We start from the raw sequence: 6976 nt of genomic DNA, 5'->3' as shown, positions 1-6976 counted from the left end.
CATGCAGATACGTGCAGAGGGCTCATGAGCTTGCTTTGCCAGCTGCAGCCAGGCTTTTGGGAGAAAGTGTTTTCTTCCATTTTTATAAAGTTCTGAGTTATGAAAACTCAGAAACTGCCTGGTCCATGAAAGTGCTAGAAATAAGATCACCTAGCTTTGCTGTTTGCTGTCCAGAGCTCTCAGGCTCTGGCTCCTGGCCCTGGAGCCACCCAGCACTCCACGCTCTCAGCCCTGGGGTGGGAACAAGGTTAACATTGTTCTTTCCTGCTTCACAGAAGTAGGCTTTGAGAGCCTGTCACTGAGTGATGATTGTAAGCCTGCAGTTAAGGTCCATTCTAGAGAAGCTGATGTCCTAAGCCTTGGGTTAGTGGAGTATCCATGTCATGTCTGTGAAGGGTAAGGAGAGGTCCCCTAGGAAGCTGGAACTGCTTGTAAGCACCTTACGATTGTATCCTGAGGTGACCAGGAAACCACCCCTGGAAGGACCAAAGAAAGCAGCTCTAAAACATTGGGAATCCCCTTACCTAAGTGGAAATAGGCTTCCCTGGTTCTTGGTAATCAGAACGAGCGTCACTGGAAGCTAGAGTGTGTCGCCAAGGCAGACTCAGCAGAACTGGCCATTGTAGCTTTCTCCCAAGGATAAACGACGACCTTCCAGTGTTTCATCTTTACATAACTAGAAGGTACAAATTAAAGTGAGGTGGAGGGTTAGAATCAGATGCCTGTGTGATTATCCTGATGGTGCTCCCCTGCCACCTCTCAGCCCCTCCTACTGAGAAGTCCCAGCCCTGGTGCCATAAGTTTACAGCCCCCACATAGGCAATAGTTAGACTCTTGCTTCCCCTACTGGTTGGGTGTCCAGATGTGTGGGTTCTGCAGCAGCAGCATCTTCTGGGAACTTGGTAGAATTGCAGCTCCTCTAGCTTCCTGTCTGCTTAAACAGTCCCTGGCAGTGAGGCCAGAGGCTGTTTACCAAGCTTCCCAGGGGTTCTGATGCCCACTCAAGTTTGGGAACCCTGGCTACGGCATCACAAAGTTTAGACCATAGTAAACCATCCCTGTGTATTCAAACATCTTCCCCAGCCATGACTGTAATCTTGATATTAAACAAACTTTGATGACACTATACACTTGAAAACTTTTTAAAAATACCTGTGTAAAAAAAAACAAAAAACAAACAAAAAAAAGCCTCAACTCACCACCCTTAGAAGTGATATTTTTACACCCTGAAGTCTGTCAGTAATAATGTTTCTTACTTCTGCTCTTGAAATCATGTTACAACTGTATAAAGAATTCTGTTCAGTATTAAAGAGAAATGGGGAGACCATGAGCTTTGTCCTGAGTTGTTTGGTTTTTGTTGGGCTCCCTCCCCTGCTCCCACCCCCACTAATAAACAACATGCATGCACCTAGGTAGCAAAACTCTGCTGCCACGCCTGGAAGATGCCAGTTCTAAGTTGTACTTTCCCTCACTCTGCAAGTTATATGAATTCTTCAGCCCCCAAATAACCATACCATGCACTCAAAATATTTTTTAGCACCAAGTTGATGCTGGGACATGGAATGGGGGAGTAGAGACTAGAATACAAAAGGAGTTGAACCTTCCCTCCTGAAAGTGTTCGCAAAACAATATTGGCCATTGAGTCAAATCTACAGTTGAAAGAGCTGGGGGGGGGCCTTCAAGGTTGGGGATAATGTGGAGAGACCACACAAGCTCTTTGAAGGCAGGGTCTTTGTTCATTTCCTACATTATTACCTCTGATGTTAACTAAGCAACTTCTGTCTTGGAGCACTCGGCTGTTCAAATACTTTGTATTAAATCATATCATACAATAGCTGTGGGAAATGGGATGTTTCCTCATTGTAGTGCCAGGGAGGCCCAGAGCAGGTTCTCTGTGAATCTGGGCAGGCAGGTAAAGGAGACTCCTGGAGCCTTCAGTTTTCAGGCTTTTCATGATCTTTCTACACCATCTGTAGGGAGGTGACGGGGCAGGGCGGGGAGGCCTGGAGGCCAGGAAGCTGGCCTCCTCGCCCCTAGCGAATCTGCTCTGGACTCCTTTGGTCTCGTCACTGGTCTCTACTGCACTCCACCCCTCAGTCCTCTGCCGCCTCACTTCTCTCTTGCTGCCCTTATTGGCTCTGTCCCAGCTCAGGTGCCCCCATTACGCACACCGACACCACACTCCAGGTGCTGCCATCAGTGCATGTGTAAGACCATCGGTGTCGGTCATTGATGCTGATGGTGGGAGAGTAGAAAATCCTGGTCACCTCATTTTACTGCACACTCATGTAATACCTTTAAATTTGCATATGAGGAAACGGGGACGAAGGAGTAACCTCTCAAGGTCACATGGCTCGCAAGAGGCAGAGCCACTTACATGCTCCCAGGAGCTAGCACAGAGGTGGCTCGACAGAGCTCGAGTCCTTGAGAAGGGGTAAAGGCAAGTAAGCAAGCGAGCCACCCAGCCTCGCTGGAGGGGCGGTGCCTCTTTTGAGCGCTGTATAATGTTTGAGGATGAAGAGATTAGGAGGAAGTGGTTCTAGTTCCCCCAGCCACACTGGTCACTCTGGCACCCCAGGGAATGTGGATGGTGGAACCAGGGAGGAAGCAGGGACTTCCAGCAGCACCTTGGCTCCACTTGGGGTTCTGCTCTGCAGCAAAAGCAACTTGCTGTCATTCAAGAGGTCCCCAGTGACTGCAAATCTTAACATCAAAATGAGACTTTTGGCAAGGGAAGACCCTTCTGTGTTGCCATCATCCAAAATAGATTCAAATCAGTAAACCTTGACCTCGGGCCTCCAGGGTGGCAGTTGTTGGGGAACAGGGATCCTCCTACCAGGGTGCTGATTATATTAGTGGTGGCTCTTGTTTGATGCAGGTGCAGGCAGCTTAGTACAAACATCCCCAATTAATACCCTCAGGCAGGAGGTATGGGGCTCCAGAAGCTGCTTGGACTTGAGCCTGGACTCCCATATCTAGCCTCTCTGCCTCCTGTAGTGGCGTTTCCTCCCAGCATTCAGCACACCTCAGGCACCTTCTGTCTCCGTTCACAGTGGTCCTGTTAAGACTGTAGGGTAAATGCAGTTACTTAAATGCAGTTGTCACCCTCTTGCCATTAGCATCTATGCGCAGCACCTGGAAGCTTGCATGCACAACACGTAAACAGGGACACCTGGGCTGCAGGGCGAGGGGACGAGGGGACGTGGGGTGGCATCACTGAGGCAGTATGACAACTACACAGAAAGAGAGAGCCAGGGAATACTGAGAGAGAAAGCCGGTCTGTCTCCTGATTCAAAATTAAAGGCCTGTAAAAATCTACTGAAGGCGCCAAAATGATCTTTTCATTTTGGAGAACTAAAGATGAGTCTACCTGGCCTGGGATGGTTGCAACACACTGACTGACCTTTGGCTCATCACCTCTTCCAGGAGCAACTTTCCAAATTTTGATTCTTAATAGCTACATTTCTGGCCAACATTTGATGAGCATCTGATGTGGAGGGCAAGTCTTTGAACTAAGACATTGGGGACATGATGGGGTGTAAAACATTCCTTTTGTTTAATTCTCATCATTCCATGAAGGAAATGCCACGGAGACCCATTTTATCCCTGAAAACAGGCATGGTAAGAGATTAGACCAAGGCTATGATTAGTAAATGATATAGGCAGGACTAGAACCGAGGTCTGACTGGACCCTTGTGCAGCCGTTCTTGAAAAAGACGCTGTCAGATGTCAGAGGTGGCAAGTGACGTCTCATGAAGCACTCTGTCTAACAGAAATGGCAGGGTAAAGCTGGTGGGAGGAGGAGTCAAAAGGCCTTGATTTTGCAGTGGGTTGAAGCACTGAACTGTAAGTGCCGAAGATAGAGAACACTTGGGCAACAAGTCTTGGCTTGGCCGTGTCCCCAGCCCTATGTAAGTCCTCCAAGAGTTCAAGAAATCTGCTGACCAATGACCCGAGGCCAGCCTTACTGGTAAAATACTTGGAGTTTTTATTTGACTCGAAATGTGCAGTCAAACCCAGAATGGCCTTGAGACTTGACCTGAGGAGTCCAGCATGAGAAACAGCATTGTGGCATCTGGAGCAGTGAGCTCCTGGGCCTGCCTCCCATTCCTGTTCCTGTTCCTGGGTTTACATGGAGCAGGCTGGAGCCTATCACTGGCCCTACAGGAAGGCCTTTCTGCTGAGTGGCCTCCTGCCTGGGGCTTCCATTGTAGCCCCTGGCACACAGTTTGTCTTTTCTTTCATAACTGTAACTGCCTCTCCCCTGGGGATGTGGGCAGCTCAAGGCAGGGCAGGCTGCTCCCCAGTTCCAGCAGCTGGTCAGATCCCTAAGCACCACTCCACATTGTGGGGTCTGAGCCCAGATCTCAGAAGGACAAGACAAAGGCAGACCCAGCAGGCAGTCCTAAGTCTGCAGGGGGAGCCCAGAGATACTCGGGCCTGGCAGAGCAGCTGTGAATGCCTAGCTCCATGGACAGAGCATCAGCTAGTCCAAGCAGCCCTTTCCTCTGGGCCCAGCACTCCCTCTGGCCAAATCCACAGCCTGAGAGAGCTGGGCAGACCTTTTTGCCAAGGAAAGCTGTTGCCATTTCTAAGCAGGTGCGCTGGCTCTATGGGAAAGAGGGAAAGTTGACAGAGATGGCAAGGAAGGAGAGAGGGAAGGAGATGGAGTGACAGCAGGACCTTTTGAATCTCTCCAGAACCAGCATGGGGATCTGGGGTGGAAAATAATTTGGGCAGATGGACTAGGGAAGTCCAGTTGTTGCCAGTACTTTGGATAAATCAGTAGTTCTGTGTGAAAAGAGCCACAACAAAGAGCCCGTAATTCGGGGGAGGAGGCCAAGGTGAGCATGCAGGTAACGGAATTCTTCCCAGAGCAGGCCCCTCTGACACCTCTGAGGGCTGCCTGAGGCTCTGTAGGCGGACAAGAAGAGCATGCCCAAAGGCACACACACACAACTAAACAAATGCGTGGTGAATGTGCGTGTTGAGGGGAGGACCTCGGTAGGGAATGGAAGTTAGCAGGTTTTTACCACCTTCCTGTCATCGGCGTCAATAATGCACACTTGTGGCCTTATACACGTGCCTGGTGGTGGCACCTGGAGCGTGGTGTGGGCGTGGGTAAATGGGCGTGCCTGAGCCAGAGCCTGAGCACATAAGGGCAGCCGAGGCCTGAGCAGCGGGCTGCAGTAGGGACCAGCAGAGACCAGGAGAGCGAACACCTGAGAGCCCAGAAAGTGAAGATTTGCTCCCCAGCCTCCTGGCCCCCAAGCCTCCCTGCACCCCCTGCCCCTGGTGGCCTCCCTACAGATGGTGTAGAAAGATCATTAAAAGCCTGAGAAGGCCACTGCAGGTTCCAGGACCGTAGAGAACCTGCTGTGTGCCCAGGACCTTAGAGAACCTGCTCTGTGCCTCCCTGGCATTACAGACACCCACAGGGGAAGGCCTACCAATAAACACCAAGGAGGGAGTCCCACTGCCCCCAGGAGGCAAATTTGCAAAACGTGGACCTCCAGTCTCATCTTGGGACCTGAACAACATCTCAGCAACAGCCCCTTCCTCCCTGGGGCCAGGCACACTTCCAGCCACCAGGTGGGGGAGGATGTCAGCAGCTTCTAACCCCTGGACAGGTGCAGCTGGGGTAGTGAAGATGGGTGAGAGGCCATGCGGGAATGGAAGGCCTAGCACCCTGGGCCCGCCAGTTTGTCACCTCTCTCCAGTGCACTTGAAATTAATATATTGCACAAGCACACACCACACCCCCTTGAAGACGTGTTTCCCACACAAAATCTACCCGTGTCTTGTGCGAAGCACTGATTATCAGTATTTAGATTTTGTGCCACATGAGCACACAAGGATCAAAACAGGGCTTGTGGGAAGAGCACACGGACTAGGGCGATGGGATACGGGAGAAATGGTGGGAATTTCTTGGTGACCACACACGAGATGAGAAAGCGTACATTGTACAAAAATGAAGAATGATGTAAAAATACAAAACTTAAAACTTACATATTTCTGGACTTTATGGTCTGCAGCCCGGTGCACAGGTTCTTAGCCGCTGCCCCACGTGGGGCAGGAAGGGGCCCAGGGGCGGGAAGAAAACTGGAAAGAAAACTCACGGGGGGCCCACACCTGCCGGGCAGCTGACACCTCCGGGCTGCTGAGAGGCAGGGAGGGCTCTGTCCGCCGCCTGTCCAGACCCGCTGGGCACCCTCCGGTCCCGACTTGCAGCGACACCGCACTGAGCAAACCAGCCCCTTGCAGGAGGCTCGAGGCTGCGGATGGGGTGGAGTGGCCTCCACGTGCCTTGGGTCCAGGCCCTTCCTTCCCGGCTACCCGACGCCCTTGCCTCCCACTGACCTCTCCCTCACCAAGGAAGCTGTGGGAGGAGGCCGCCCAGGCTCTCCGAGGGAGAAGGGAGCGCCAGGCCGACTGGGTCAGCGCTGGCCCTCGGCTTTTGCTGATGTCTAGACCTTGCCCCACCCCGCCCGATCACCCTAAAGTACTGGGCTCTCCGCCACAATTGGTGCCACTTTCCCAGGGCCAGGCCCGGCTGTGAGGCAGGATCTGGACGCGTGGCATCCCACTACATGGCTCCAGAAGGAACGCGGGTTTGATAGTCACACTAATGCGTGCACTGCCTTTTCTGCGCCTGAACAGCTTTCCCTGCCCTTTCTGTAATCCTTCTCATTTTAGGGGTCCCTGTTGGGCCGAACGGCTGTAAGACCCGCTCAACTCAGCCCTGTCACTCTCTGGCTCCCTCCTCTGTAGGTACCCACTTCTCTGCTGCACAATCTGGCCCAGGCTAGACTGGTGACCTCAGTCTCCCCCAGACTACCAAAGAGGGAGATGCCCTTTCTACATCCCTGACCTCCGCACCCCCGGCCCCCCACCTCCACTCCCCGCCTGTCTCCTAATTCAAAACTACATCCTACTTAAGAGGGTTTGGATGGAGCAGGGATAGACCTGGCCTCCA

Source organism: Condylura cristata, unplaced genomic scaffold (assembly GCF_000260355.1).
Source record: "Condylura cristata isolate star-nosed mole 26May11 unplaced genomic scaffold, ConCri1.0 scaffold00024, whole genome shotgun sequence".
NCBI classification, from domain to species: Eukaryota; Metazoa; Chordata; class Mammalia; order Eulipotyphla; family Talpidae; genus Condylura; species Condylura cristata.
The sequence above is the reverse complement of the archived record's forward strand: the minus strand, read 5'-3'. Positions refer to the sequence as shown.